The sequence below is a fragment of the Piliocolobus tephrosceles genome, chromosome 15, assembly GCF_002776525.5.
Source record: "Piliocolobus tephrosceles isolate RC106 chromosome 15, ASM277652v3, whole genome shotgun sequence".
Taxonomy (NCBI): domain Eukaryota; kingdom Metazoa; phylum Chordata; class Mammalia; order Primates; family Cercopithecidae; genus Piliocolobus; species Piliocolobus tephrosceles.
This window is the reverse complement of record NC_045448.1, coordinates 63,445,627-63,460,927: the sequence shown is the minus strand read 5'-3', so window position 1 is coordinate 63,460,927 and position 15,301 is coordinate 63,445,627. Positions and strand designations below refer to the sequence as shown.

At 38.1% G+C, this 15,301-nt stretch overlaps 1 protein-coding gene and 1 pseudogene across 10 annotated transcripts in view; both read right to left on the bottom strand.

Annotated features, from left to right (window-relative positions):
* Positions 1-15,301, bottom strand: part of EHBP1 (EH domain binding protein 1) — a 336,323-nt gene that overhangs the window by 111,018 nt on the left and 210,004 nt on the right. The window lies entirely within an intron of this gene.
* Positions 8,075-13,801, bottom strand: LOC111550493 (annotated as a pseudogene). Its single transcript, XR_002734064.1, has one exon. The product of XR_002734064.1 is annotated as a high mobility group protein B3 pseudogene (transcript).

The following is a 15,301-nucleotide window of genomic DNA, read 5'->3' as shown; positions in this document are numbered from 1 at the left end:
TATCTATCTATCTATCTATCTATCTATCTATCTATCTATCTATCTATTTATCTATCTATCTATCTATCTATATTTTTTTGAGACAGAGTCTCGCTCTGTCGCTCAGGCTGGAGTGCACTGGCGCGATCTTGTCTCCCGGGTTCAAGCGATTCTCCTGCCTCAGCCTCCCACGTAACTGGGACCACAGGCGTGCGCTACCATGTCTGGCTAATTTTTTGTATTTTTAGTAGACAGGGTTTCACCATGTTGGCCAGGATGGTCTCCATCTCTTGACCTCGTGATCCGCCCACCTTGGCCTCCCAAAGTGCTGGGATTACAGGCGTGAGCCACTGTGCCTGGCCAAGATGGAGATATTTATTCATGGCTTAGAAGACTCAATTTTGTGTAATGATATCAATTATTTTTCCAGGGAGAAACGGCTAACCAACAGAAAGGGTTAACTAAACTCTTTCTCCATGAAGAAATGCTCTCAAGTTTACCTTCTTCTAACATGAATTCCATGGAAATATATTGGATTATGCTAAAAGTGAGAAGTCAGCTGTGTTACCAGGCAACATTATTTACTGTAAAACTGACCCCAGCTTGGTGAACTGCATCTAACTTGAAGGCCTATAAATAAACTATATATCCCTATTGAAAAGCAAAGGCTGCAACTTCCCTATGCTTAGTGTGATTCATGTAACCAAGCATGTCCCTTGGGAATCTGACAGTTGTGTGTGTGTGGGCTGCTACAAGATCCTGTGTTTTATAAGGTAGAGTGGTCCACATTTACCCACCTGATCTTTCACCTAAGAACTGACATGAGGAACTAAAATATGGCCTAGCATACCTGATGCTCTAATGCTAATATGCTATGTTTCCTGTCCTGAAAGTTAAGTAAACGTGGTGCCAAATTAATTGTATATATTTTCCATCAAAAAGGGGTTTGTAGCTAGAATATACAAAGAACATCCACAAATTAGTAAGAAAATGAAAGTTAATCAATATAAAAAGGGGCAAAAGTTGAATGTACACTTTATAAAAGAAGAAATCCAAATATTCAGTAAATGTGAAAACTTGCTCCATCACACCAGTATTCAGAGAATTACACAAGGTACTACTGCACACTTCTCCCCAGAAAGGCCAAAATTTTAAGAAGTCTCTTGAGATTAAATTTTAATGAAATTAAAAATACCAAGTATTGGCAAGGATGTGGAGCAAAGGGAGCTTTCTTACAGGGCTGATGAAAAAAGTTTGGCATCATCTATTATGCTAAAATTGAAAATGTGCATATCCTATGACCCAGCAATTCCTAGGTTTATATCCTATAGAAATGCATGCTTATACAGCACAGAACAGAATACATATGCAAAAATGTTCACAGCAGCACTTTAAAATTTTCCAAATCTGAAAATAATGTAAATGCTCAGCAACAATAAAATGGATTTAAACATTCTGATCTATTCAGATAGTGAAATACTAGAGACACACACAAAAGAAATACATCCTAAAACATAATATTGAACAAAAGAAAACAGGTACAAACATGTATATATGATTCCATTTATATATATTTAAAACCAGTCAAAAGTAAACTACATTGTTTAGGGGGGGTCATACTTAAAACAATAAAGCCAAGAGCAAACTGATTACTATCAAATCATGATACCAAAAGAATAGGAACTTTGCCAACATTTCAGAAACTAACCCACTTTTGTGCTTCTCTCTTATCCCAATCTCTTTCCTCTTCCCTATAATTGGTGGTTATATTAACAAATGTTATTTTTCAATATTGTGTAATCAAATGTGACAACATTTGGAAGATCTGCATGAGTACAGGAATCAATGTTTTCCAAATAAATAATGCATGATGTTACGAAATCACACATCAATAAAAGATGCAGTTGAAAATGCCACATACGCCAATGTATGGTTTGATTCCACATTGAAACTAACTTACGAAACTATCATTTGTGAGCTTTGGTGTAGTATCAAAAATTATAATCTCCAATCATTTGAGAATTATTTAAATTCTCTTTAACATTATATATTTGATAAGGTCAAATTTTCTTCACAGAGTACAACCAAAACACATTACAACATATTGAATGCAGAAAGCTGTTTTCAATTAAGCCAGATATCAGACACTGGCAAAAATGAAAAACAATGTCGGTCTTCTCAATAAACAGTCGTTTTTCATGAAAATACTACATTATTTATGTTAATATGTGATATAATAGTTTGATATAACTTTAAATAAATTAATAAAATTTAAAAACTTCTCTCTTAATTTCTAATACTGTAAATAGCAATAGGCATAACTCACATAAACAGAAGTTATTTGGGCTCCTCAATAACTTTTTAATTTCTTTTTATTATAGTAAAATACACATAATATTTACTATCTTAACAATTTTTTTTTTTTTTTTTTTTGAGATGGAGTCTCACTCTGTCACCCAGGTTGGAGTGCAGTGGCACCACTGGCTCACTGCAACCTCCCTTTCCTGGGTTCAAGCGATTCTCCTTCCTCAGCCTCCCACGTAGCTGGGATTACAGGCTCATGCCATCATGCCCAGCTAATTTTTGTATTCTTAGTAGAGACAGGATTCCACCACATTGCCCAGGCTGGTCTCAAACTCCTGATCTCAAGTGATTCACCCTCCTCGACCTCCCAAAGTGCTGAGATTACCGGTGTGAGCCCCATGCCCAGTCCTTAACCATTTTTAAGTATGCAGTTAATAGTGTTAGTATATTCCATTGTTTTGAAACAGATCTTCAGAACTTTCTGATTTTGTAAAACTGAAATTCTATCTCCCTTAAACAACTCTCCTTTAATCCTCCTTCTGGCCCCTAGTAACCGTCATTCTATTTTCTGTTTCTGTGAACTTGATTTCATATAAGTGAATTCATAAGTATTTGTCTTTTTGTGATAAATTCATTTCATTTAGCATTATGTCCTCAAGATTCATCCATGTCATAGCATGTGACAAGATTTCCGTCCTTTTCCAGGCTGAATAATATTCCACTGCAGATATATACCATATTTTGTTTCTCCATTCATCCATCAATGGACATTCAGAATGCTTCCACCTTTTGGATTTTGTGAATACTGCTGCCATAAACATGGGTGTGCAAAATCTCTTCTAGCCTGTTTTCAATTATTTTGAGTATAGAGTAGTCTTCCCTTCTCTGTGGGAATATGTTCTTTTTTTTTTTTAGATGCCGTCTTGCTCTGTCACCCAGGCTGGAGTATAGTGGCACAATCTCAGCTCACTGCAACCTCCATCTCCCGGGATCAAGCGATTCTCCTTCCTTACTCACCCAAGTAGCTGGGATCACAGGTGCATATCACCATGCCTGGGTAATTTTTCCATTTTTAGTAGAGATGAGATTTCACCATTTTGGCCAGGTTGGTCTTGAACTCCTGATCAACTGATCCTCCCACCTTGGTCTCCCAAAGTGCTGGGATTACAGGTGTGAGCCACTGTACCTGGCAGGAATATGTTCTAAGACCCCCAGGAGACACTTGAAACTGTGGATAGTATTGAGCTCTCTATATATCATACTTTGCTTTTTCAATTGGATAACTGAGACGTTATCCCAACAGCCACTACTAAGTGACTAACAGGTGGCATATACAGCATGGATAAATTGGACAAGGAGATGATTCACATCCTGCGTGGAAGAAGAGGGATGCTGTGCGATTTCATCACATTACTTAGAAAGAGACACAATTTAAAACTTATGAATTATTTCTGGAATTTTCCATTTAATATTTTTCGATAATGGTTGACTATGGGCAACTAAAACTTCAGAAAGTGAAGCCACAAATAATGGGGTGGGGGTGCTACTGTATACTCAGAAGTGAGATTGCCAAATCATATGGTAACTCTATTTTTAATTTTTTTGAGGAATCATGACACTGTTTTCCACAGCATTGTATCATTTTAAATTCACACCATCAGTGCACAGGGTACTAATTCTTCTACATCCTCACCAATACTTGTTATTTTCTGATTTTTCTTTAGGGATTGAGGATAGTAGCCATCCTAATGGGTGTGAGATGGTATTTCATTATGGTTTTGATTCATATTTCCTAATGAGCATCTTTTCATATACTAGTTGGCTATTCGTATGTCTTCTTTGGATAAATATCTATTCAAGGCCTTTGCCTATTTTTGAAATGGGTTGTCTGGTTTTTGGTTAAGTTTTAAGAGTTTCCTAAATATTCTGGATATAAATCCCTTCTTACCAGATATGTTATTTGAAAATATTCTCCCATTTTGTAGGCAAGAAATATTTTCCCTCCATGGATTGTGTTCTTAAGAGTCACAAAAGTTTTAAATTTTCATGAAGTGTAATTTGTCTTCCTTCTTTTGTTATCTGTGCCTTTGGTGTCTACCCAAGAAATCACTGCCAAATCCAATGTTTTATTTTTGCCCTATGTTTTATTCTTTTTTCTCCATAGTCCTGACTTGCTGAAAATCACTGACCTTATTATATGCAGAAGTTTGTTTCTGGACTCTCTATTACATTATATTGGTCTATATGTCTGCATGCCAGTACCATACTGTCTTGATTACTGTAGCTGTGCAGTAAGTTTTAAAATCAGGAAGTGTGAGTCTTCCACTCTCGTTCTTTTCCGGGCTTGTTTTTCACTATTCTGGGTTCTTTAAAATTCCAAATGAATATTAAGATGGATTTTTGTATTTTTGCAAAAAACGTTATTGGGATTTTTATAAGAATTGCATTAAATCTTTAGATCTCTTTGGGTGGTATGGATATATTAACAATATTAAGTTTTCTAAGCCAGGAACATGGGGTATCTTTCCATTTATTTCTGTCTTCTTCAATTTCTTTCAGAATTGTCTTATAGTTTTCAGTGCAAGCCTTTTTACCTTTCTGGTCGAGTTAATTCCTAAGTATTTAATTCTTTTTGATGTTACTGTTTTTGTTTTGTTTTGTTTTGTCTTGAGACAGGGTCTTACTCTGTTGCCCAGGCTGAATGAAGTGCAGCAGCATGGTGACAACTCACTGCAGCCTTGACATTCTGGGTTCAAGCAATCCTCCCACCTCAGCCTCTCAAGTAGCTGGGACTATGAGTGCGTGCCACCACGCCTGGCTAATTGTTAAAATTTTTTGTAGAGATGAGGGTTTCACCATGTTTTCCAGGCTGGTCTTGAACTCCCGAGCTCAAGCAATCCTCCTGCCTTGGCCTCCCAAAGTGATACAATTACAGGTGTTAGCTTCTGTGCCTGGCTGATGCTATTGTTAATGAAAGTACTTTCTTAATTTCCTTTGTGGATTGCTCATTGTTGGTATATAGAAATACAATGGATTGGTTTTTGTATCATGCTACTTTCCTGAATTTATTAGTTACAACAGTTTTTTTTTGTTTTTGTTTTTGTTTTTTTTTGTAGAATCTTTAGGGTTTTCTATATACAGGATATTCTCATCTGCAAACAGAGATAATCTTATGTCTTCCTTTCTGATTTGGATACCTTTTACATCTTTTTCTTGCCTAATTGTGATGGCTAGGACTTTCAGTACTATATTGAAGACAACTGGCAAGAGTGGGCATCCTTGCCTTGTTTCTGATCATAGAAGTCTTTCACTGTTGAATATGATATTCTCTGTGGGTTTTTCATATACGACTTTTACCATGTTTAGGTAAGTTCCTTTAATTCCTAGCATGTTGAATTTTTTTTTTAATCATGAAAGGGTATAGAATTCTATCAAATGCTTTTTCTGCATTGATTGAGATGATTACATGTACTATCTCCTCCATTCTGCTAATGTGGTGTATTACATTGATTTCATATGTCTAATTATCCTTGCATTCCAGGCATAAATCCCACTTGGTTGTGGTATGTAATTCTTTTAATATGTTGCTGAATTTAGTTTGCTAGTATTACACTGAGGATTTTTTAAAAAGTTCATAGGGATATTAGTCTGCAGTTTTGTTTTCTTATAGTGTTTGTCTGGCTTTGGTATCAGGATAATGCTGGCCTCAAAGAATGAGGTAAGGAGTATTCCCTCTCCAATGTTTTGGAAATGTTCGAGAAGAATTACTGTTGGTTTTTCTTTAGAGGTTTAATAGAATTCACTGGTGAAGACATTAGCTTTAGAGCTTTTCTTTGTTGGGAGATTTTTGATTACTGATTTATTCATCTTATTTAATTAGAGCTCTATGCATATTTTCTATTTCCACATGGTTTCATTTTGGTAGGTCTTCTGTTTCCAGGAATTTGTCTATTTCACCTAAGTTATCCAATTTGTTGGTGTACAATTACTCATAGTACTTTCTTATAATCCTTTTTGTTTCTGTGGAATAAGTAGTAATGTCTCCACTTTAATTTCTAATTTTCATAAGTTGAGTCTTTTCTCTTTTTTTATTCTTAGTCCATCTAGCTAAAGTTTGTCAATTTTGTTGATCTCTTCAAAGAATCAACATCTGGGTTCATTAATTTTCTCAATTGTTTTTCTAGTCTCCATTTTGTTTATCTCTGTTCTAATCTTTATTATTTCCTCCCTTTTTCTAGCTTTGGGTTTAGTTTGTTCTTCCAGTTCCTTAAGTTGTAACATTAGGTAGCTGAATTTGGGATCTTTCTTATTTGTATTTTTTTCTCCACTGGTAAACAATATTTAGTAAGATCCCCTCAGCTATACATGTTCCTGACATTAAGCCGCATCTTCCGTTACAATTTGCTCTTGCCTAAGTGGTCCCATGAATGCTGTCCTCTTTGTTATAGCCTACAAGCAGCCATTGTCAAACTTGGAGGTAGCGTTGATAAAATTAAAGACAGTCTTTTCTAGAGACCAACAGCAAGGACTTGGAGGGTGAGTACTTACTTTCTGATTCCCACCACACAGACTTATAAGCATAATAAAGTTACTGGTCACCTTAGGGCAGTGGACAAAGCCACCCTAGGAAAAGCTAGGCCATTGCATTAGCACAGATAAAGCACGAGGGCTGGAGACAGGTAAGAAAACAGAGTACTATCTAACATGCATGACACTTTCAGGTTCAGAGGTTGTTCTCGGCCCTCTACGCTACCCCAGCAACCTCTAACCAATGAGGCGTTTGCTTTCTTATATTTGAATATAAGTGTTAATTGCTAAAAATTTCCCCCTAAACACTGCTTTCATTGTGTCCCAGAAGTTTTGGTATGCTGTGTTTTTACTTTCATTTTTCTCTAAGTCTCTTGTGATTTCTTCTTTGATCCACTGTTTATTTACGAGCTTGTAGTTTAAAATACACAAATCTGTGATTTTTTTTCAGTTTTCCATCTGTTACTGATTTCTAACTTCATACTGTTATTGTCAGAAAAGATCCTTTGCGTGGTTTCTGTCTTTCAAATTTTATTGTAACTTAATTTGTGGCTTAACATATATCCAGGAAATGTCCCATGTGCATTTGGGAAAATGTGTATTCTGTTGTTGGGCAGGTTTTTGTATGTTTTTTAGATCTAGTTCACATACTGTGTTGTTCAAGTCCTCTACTTTCCTAATTTCACCTGGTTGTTCAATCCATTATTGTGAGTTGGGTATAGAAGTTTCCAACTATTATTGTACAAGTATGTGTATTTCTATTTCCAGTTCTGGCCATTTTTGCTTCAGATATTTTGATGGTCAGTTATTACGTGTGCAAATATTTTTAACTGCTATATCTTCTGGAAGTATTGAACATTTCTTAATATATAATGTCCTTTGTCTCTTGTATCTTTATTTTTTAATTGACAAATAATAATTGCATATTTTCAAGGGGAACATGGTGATGTTTTGATACCTATAATGTATACTAATTAGATCAGGGTATTTCACATATCCATCATCTCAAACATTTATTATTTCTTTGTGCTGGGAACATTCAATATCCTCCCAATAATATATAGCTTTAAGTAGCTATATTATTGTTACTTATAGCCATTCTACAGTGGTATATAACACGAGAACTTAGTTATCCTATCTAGCTGTAATTCTGCATCCTTTAACAAATTGCTCCCCATGCTCCTCTCCCTACCCCCGCCCCCCACCTTCCCAGCCTCTAATATCCTCTGTTCTACATTTTACTTCTATGAGAAGAAAAATGTACTTTTTTTTTTTTTTACTTTTAGCTTCCACATTTGAGTGAGAACATGCAGTGTTTCACTTTCTGTTCCTGGCTTATTTCAGATAACATAATATCATCCAATTCCATCTATATTGCCATGAATGACAGGATTTCATTCTTTTCTTTTCTAGCTAAATAGTATTCCATGACACACATATACCACATTTTCTTTAACAATTCATCTGTTTTTGGACAACTAGGTTGAATCTATACCTTGGCTAACGTGAACAGTGCTGCAATAAACATGATGGTATAGATATCTCCAATATAATAATTTGTTTCTCTGTGGATAAACACTCAGTAGTAGGATTGCTGGATCATATGGTAATTCTATTTAATTTTTGTGAGACCTCCATAGTGTTCTCCACAGTGGCTATAGTGGCTTGCATTCCCATCAACAGTATCTAAGAATTTCCTTTTCTCTGCATCCTCTCCAGCATTTATTTATTTATTTATTCATTTATTTATTTATTTTGTCTTTTTGATAAAGCAGCCATCTTAACTGGAAAGAGATGATTACCTCTTTATGATCTTGATTTGCATTTCCCTCATGATTAGTAATGTTGGACACGTAAAAAAATATATTTGTTGGTCATTTGTATGTCTTCTATTGAGAAATATCTGTTCAGGTCATTTGCCCATATTTGAATTTAATTGTTTTTTGGCTATTGGGATGTTTCAGTTTCTTTTATATTCTGGGTATTAAACCCCCACTGAATGAGTAGTTTGTAAATATTTTCTTCCATTCTGTAGGTTGTCTTTTCACTTTGCTGTTTTCTTTGCTGTGCAGAAGCTTTTTGGTTTGATGTAATCACATTTGTTTATTTATGCTTTTGCTGACTACGCATTTGAGGTCTTATTCACACAATCTTTTCCCTGTCAATGTTCTGAAGTGTTTTCACTATGTCTTCTACTAGCAGTTTCTTTTTTTTTTTTATATATAGATAAACAGTTTCTTTATTCATCCTCCTCCTCCTCCTCCTCCTCTTCCTCCTCCTCCTCTTCTTCATCTTCCTCTTCCACCTTTTTCCGGGCAACTTTAGCAGGACCCTTTGCACCATCAAACTTCCCTTTTGACTTACAGTCAGCAACATCCTTCTCATACTTCTTCAGCTTTGCTGCCTTAGTGATGTAAGGCTGCTTTTCACTGTCATTTAAATTATTCCACATCTCACCCAGCTTTTTTGCCACGTCTCCAATAGAGATGCCGGGGTTTGTGGATTTGATCTTGGGACGGAATTCTGAACAGAACAGGAAGAATCCAGACGGTGGCCTTTTGGGAGCATTAGGATTCTCCTTCTTCTTGCCTCCCTTAGCTGGTCCATAATCCTTCATTTCCTGGTCATAGCGCACTTTATCTGCCTTTGCCATTTCATCAAATTTAGATTTCTCTTTCCCGGACATCGTCTTCCACCTCTCAGAGCACTTCTTGGAAAATTCTGCAAAGTTCACAGGGACCTCTGGGTTTTTCTTCTTATGTTCTTCTCTGCACGTCTGCACAAAGAAGGCATAAGCAGACATCTTGCCCTTTGGTTTCTTTGGGTCACCTTTAGCCATCCTGACTGTATTGTTCGCTAGTCTCTCTACTAGCAGTTTCAACGCTTCAGGTCTTACATTTAAGTCTTCGATCCATTTTGAGAGGTGGCAGTCTAGTTCCAGAATATTCAGTTTTCCCAGCACAATTAATTGAAGAAACTATCTTTCCCCAGTGCGTGTCCTTGGCGTCTTTGTCACAGATCAGTTCACTGTGGATATGTGAATTAATTTCTGGGTTCTCTATTCTATTTCAATGGTCTATGTGTCTGTTTTTATGCTAGTACCATGCTGTTTTCGTAAGAATAGTTTTGTCATACACTTTGAGGTCTGGTAGTGTTACATGTACAGCTTTGTTATTTTTGCTCAGGATTGGTTTAGCTATTTGGGGTCTTTTGTGGGTTCATATAAATTTTGTTTCTTATTTTCTATATCTGTGAAGAATGTAATTGGTATTTTGATAGATACTGCATTCAATCTGTAGATCGCTTTGGGCAACATGGTCATTTTAATGATATTCATCTGATCCATGAGCTTGGAATGACTTTCCATTTTTGTGTATCCTCTTCAATTTCTTTCATCAGTGCTTTGCAGTTTTCCACGTAGAGTCTTTCACCTCCTTAGTTAAATTAATTTTGAGGAGCTATTGTAAATGGGATTGCTTTCTTGATTTCTCTGTCAGCTAGTTTTATTGTTCATGTATAGAAATAATACTGATTTTAATATATAAATTTTGTATCCTGCAACTTTACTGAACTCATTTACAGTTCTAAGAGTATTTTTGGTATGGTCTTTAGATTTTTCTTATTTCCTTTTTTAATAATAACATTTTATTTCCTGAGAGCACAGATCCAACTTCCCCTGAATATATGCTCCTGGTTTTTCTACCTATAAGATTACATCATCTGAAAACAGGGACAATTTGACTTCCCTGTTTCCAATTTGGATGCATTTTTTTTTCCTTGCCTAATCACTCTTAGAACTTCCGGTAGTATGCTGAATAGAAGTGGTAAGAGTAGACACTCCTGTCTTGTTCCAGTTCTGACAGAAAAGGCTTTCAGCTTCTCACCCATTCAGTAAGGTGTTAGCTGTGGGTTTGTCATATGTGGCCTTTACATATTTAGGTATTAACCTTCTATACCTAATTTATTAAGAGTTTTATCATGAACAATGTCAAATTTTATCAAAAGCTTTTTCTATATCTATTGAGATGATCATATGGTTTTCATCCTTTATTCTATGGATGTGATGTATGACGTTTATTGACTTGTGTATACTGAACCATTCCTGCATTTTTGGGCTAAATTCCACTTGGTCATGGAGGACTTTCTATTGTTGTTGTTGATGCCCTGTTGGGCTCAATTTGCTAGTATTTTGTTGAGTATTTCTGTGTCCATGTTCATCAGAGATACTGGTCTGTAGGGGGTTTTTATTGTTGTATCCTTGGCTGGTTTTTATGTCAATGTTATGCTGGCCTCATAGAAAGAGACAGAATTTCCTCTGCTTCCATTCTTTGGAGTAGTTTGAGAGGAATTGGTATTAATTCCTCTTTAAGTGTTGGGTAGAATTCAGCAATGAAGCCATCTGGTCCTGAACTTTACATTGTTGGAATACTTTTTATTACTGATTCAACCTTTTTACTTATTGGTCTATTCAAGGTTTTCTATTTCTTTTTGGTTTGATCTTGGTAGGTATGTGTCCAGGAATGTATCCATTTCCTCTAGGTTTTCAAATTTATTGTCATATACTCGTTCATAGTTGTCTCTAATAATCTTCTGTATTTCTGTGGTATCTGTTGTGATGTCTCCTTTTTCATTTCTGATTTTATTTATTTGGGTCTTCTTTCTTTTTTCCCAATGGTGTGGGAATAGCTATTGGTGTGTTGATTTTATCTTTTCAAAAAATCAACTTTTTGTTTCACTGATCCTCTGTATTTTTTCAGTCTCAATTTCATTTATCTCTGCTCTGATCTTTATTATTTCTTTTACAAAGTTTTGGTTTGTTCTTGCTTTTCTAGTGCATTGTTAGGTTGTTTATTAGAACTCTTTCTCATTTTTTGATGTAGGCATTTATTGCTATAAACTTGCCATTTACTACTGCTTTTCCTGTGGCCATAAGTTACTTTGGCTGGAAGAACAAGCATAGGTCTGTTCATTGAGCCTGGGAGTATGCCCACCAGGGGTTGCCTGTGGGGTTGTTTCTCTGACATGATATGCAGGTACATGGCTCCTCAGCGGGCCTAAAGGCATTTTTGCTGGGGGCGATCCACAGGATGGCTGTTTCTCAGGCTTGGGATGTGGTATAAGCTGTTCAGCTGGCCTTGGGTTATGTCTGCTGGGTAGCGACCCATGAGGCTGTTTCTCAGACTTGAGACACAGACACATAGCTGCTCAGTTGGCCTGGAGATGTGTCCACTGGAGGTGGATCGCAGGGTTGCTTCTCAGGGCCATGATGCAGGCCAAAAGCTACTTAACTGGTTTGGGGGTGTGTTTTCCAGGTGTGGCCCACAGGGCTGTTTTGCAGTTCTGGTACACAGGTGCAAGGCTATTTGGTTGGTCTAGAGGCAGGCCTGCCAGGGGTGAACTGCAAAGTTGCTTCTTAGGCCTGGGGGTGTTTCTTGGGTCATAGGGGGTTGGTGGGGTATGAGGAATGCACACCTTATGCTCCTAAGATTGCCTCTCAGGCCTGGGATGCTGGCACATAGCTGTGTAGGCAGCCTGGGGGCTCCTTGCCAGAGGCAGCATGTAGAGCTACTTCTTAGGCCTGGGGCATGGGTGCAAAGCTGCTTGGCCGACCTGGGGGTGCTTCTGCCAGGGCCAGCCTGCAGAGATGTTTCTCAGGCTCTTGTTGTGGGCATGGGGCCAACTGGCAGGTCAGGGACTTTTCTGTAGAGGGTGGGGCACCTCAGTGTTGTTTCTCAGGGTGTAATCACATAGCTGTTCTGCCAGCCTGAGAATGTCAGCTGTTCAGAGGCTTGAGGCCTCTCCCATATGAAGATGGGCATGTGGCTATTTGGCCAGCTCATGGGTAGGTACACCCTGGGTGAGACTGCCAGACTGTTCCTCTGGCTGGAAGTGAGGGTAGTGGGAGTTGGTTTTCATGCTTTGCAGGATCAATGTTATAGCCAATCTTGGGTCCAGATTTTGTGTTGCTGAGGCTGTGGTGTTTAGCCACTGGTATAGGTTTGGAGGAATGAAGATGGAGCCCCAGTGTTAGACAGATGCAGTGACTATGTGCCCCCAGAGAAGGGCACACTTCAGAGGTGCCCCTGGTCTCAAGATGGCACCATGCTTCAGGAGCATGGCTCATAGGAGGTGGGTGAAGTATGGGGCGTGCACACCTTATGCTCTTAACTGGGGCAATGCAGCTCCATGATCTCCTGGTAGCTATCCAAATGGAGACTGTGGGATTCTCCTGTTCTAACAACTATACTGCTGTAAGATGTTTGCAGTGGCAATGGGGATTAATGGAGATCTTCTGCTTACCTGCTACTCACAACAGGAAGTTCTCTCCTGACTCCAGGCTGATTCAATCCTGGGGAATGGAAGGGAGACAGGACTGCAGAGACTGGCTGCCTTTATGCTGCCCTTCTGAACTTCCTATCACCAATAGGTGTTTCTCCACTCCACTGCTGCACTCCACTGATCTTTCTTTGACACTCCTGTCAAATCTTGGCTGTTTATTCCTTGTATTTATTCTCTCTTATAGGGAAGACGAATGCCAGGTATCTCTAGTCTGCCATCTTGCTGATGTCATTCCTGCATCTTCCCTATAACCTTTTTAAATTTAGTTCATTTTGTCTGATATTAGTATAAGCATCCTGGTTATTATTTACATGGATTATGCTTTTCTATCTTTTCACTTTCAACCTATTTGTGTCTTTGGATACAAAGTGAGTCTCTTGTAGACGGCAATTATTAGATGATGTGTTTTCATTCATTCCACCAAAGTCTACTTTTGGAGGGTTTAATCCATTTAAAGTACAGATGACTCTTGAACAACATGGGTTTGAGCTATGTGGGTCCACTATCAAACTTTCTTTTGCCTCTGCCACCCCAAGACAGCAAGACCCACCCTTCTTCTTCGTCCTCAGCTTACTCAACGTGAAGATGAAAAGGATAAAGACCTTTAATAGTGAATATATTTTCTCTTCATTATGACTTTTTTTTTTTTTTTTTTTTTGAGATGGAGTCTCGCTCTGTCACTCAGGCTGGAATGCAATGGTGCGATCTCCACACACTGCAACCTCCACCTCCCAGGTTCAAGCGATTCTCCTGTCTCAGCCTCCTGAGTAGTTGGGATTACAGGTGCCTGCCACTGCACCCAGCTAATTTTTGCAGTTTTAGTAGAGATGAGGTTTCACCATCTTGGCCAGGCTGGTCTTGAACTTCTGACCTCATGATCCACCTGCCTTGGCCTCCCAAAGTGCTGGGCTTACAGGCGTGAGCCACCATGCCTGGCAGATTTTCTTAACATCTTCTTTTTTCTAGCTCACTTTACTGTAAGAATAAAGTATACAATACATAAAACATACAAAATGTATTCCTTGACTATGCTATGGGTCTTTTCTGGTCAAGAGTAGATTATTAGTAATTAAGTTTACATGGAGACAAAAGCTATACACAAATTTTCAACTGCATGGGGGTTGGTGTCCCTAATCCCTACATTGTCCAATGGCCAACTGTAATTAGTGATAAGAAGGGACTTACTTTCGTCATTTTGCTGCATGTTTTCTATATGCCTCATAGTTTTTTTGTCCTTCATTTCCTACATCATTGCCTTCTTTTGTGTGTATTTTTTTTTCTGGAGTGAAATTTTAAAATTTCTTTCTCATTTCCTTTAGTGTATGTTCTTTTATTATTTTCTTTGTGGTTAGCATGGGGATTACTTTTTTTTTTTTTTTCAGACAAGGTCTGACTCTATCACCTGGGCTGGAGTACAGTGGTGCAATCTTGGCTCACTGCAACCTCTGCCTCCTAGGCTAAAGCCATTCTCCTACCTCAGCCTCCTGAGCAGCTGGGGCTACAGGCACATGCACCATGCCTAATTTTTGTATTTTTTGTAAAGATGGGTTTCGCCATGTTGTCCAAGCTGGTCTCAAACTTGTGAGCTCAAGTGATCCACCCGCCTCAGCCTCCCAAAGTGTTGGGATTACAGGCATGAGCCACCATGCCCAGCTTGGGATTACATTTAACATCCTAAAATTATAACACTATAATTTGGATTTATACCAGTATAACTTCAGTAACTTCTAACAGCTTCTCTTCTAATAGCTCCATCAATAACCTTTTAGCTGTTAATATCAAAATTACATCTTTACACATTGTTTGTCCAAATAGAATTTTGCATTAATTAATCTAATTATGATTAATTAGGCCAGGAGCAGTGGCTCATGCCTGTAATCCCAGCACTGTGGGAGGCCAAGGCAGGCGGATCATTTGAGGTCAGGAATTTGAGACCAGGCTGGCCAACATGGTGAAACCCAAACTCTACTAAAAAAAAACCCCACAAAAATTAGCCAGGCATGGTGGTGTGTGCCTGTAATCCCAGCTACTTGGAAGGCTAAGGCAGGAGAATTGCTTGAACTCAGGAGGCGGAGGTTGCAGTGAGCAGAGATCACGTCACTGCACTCCACCCTGTGTGACACAGAGAGACTCTGTCTCAAAAAAAGAAAAA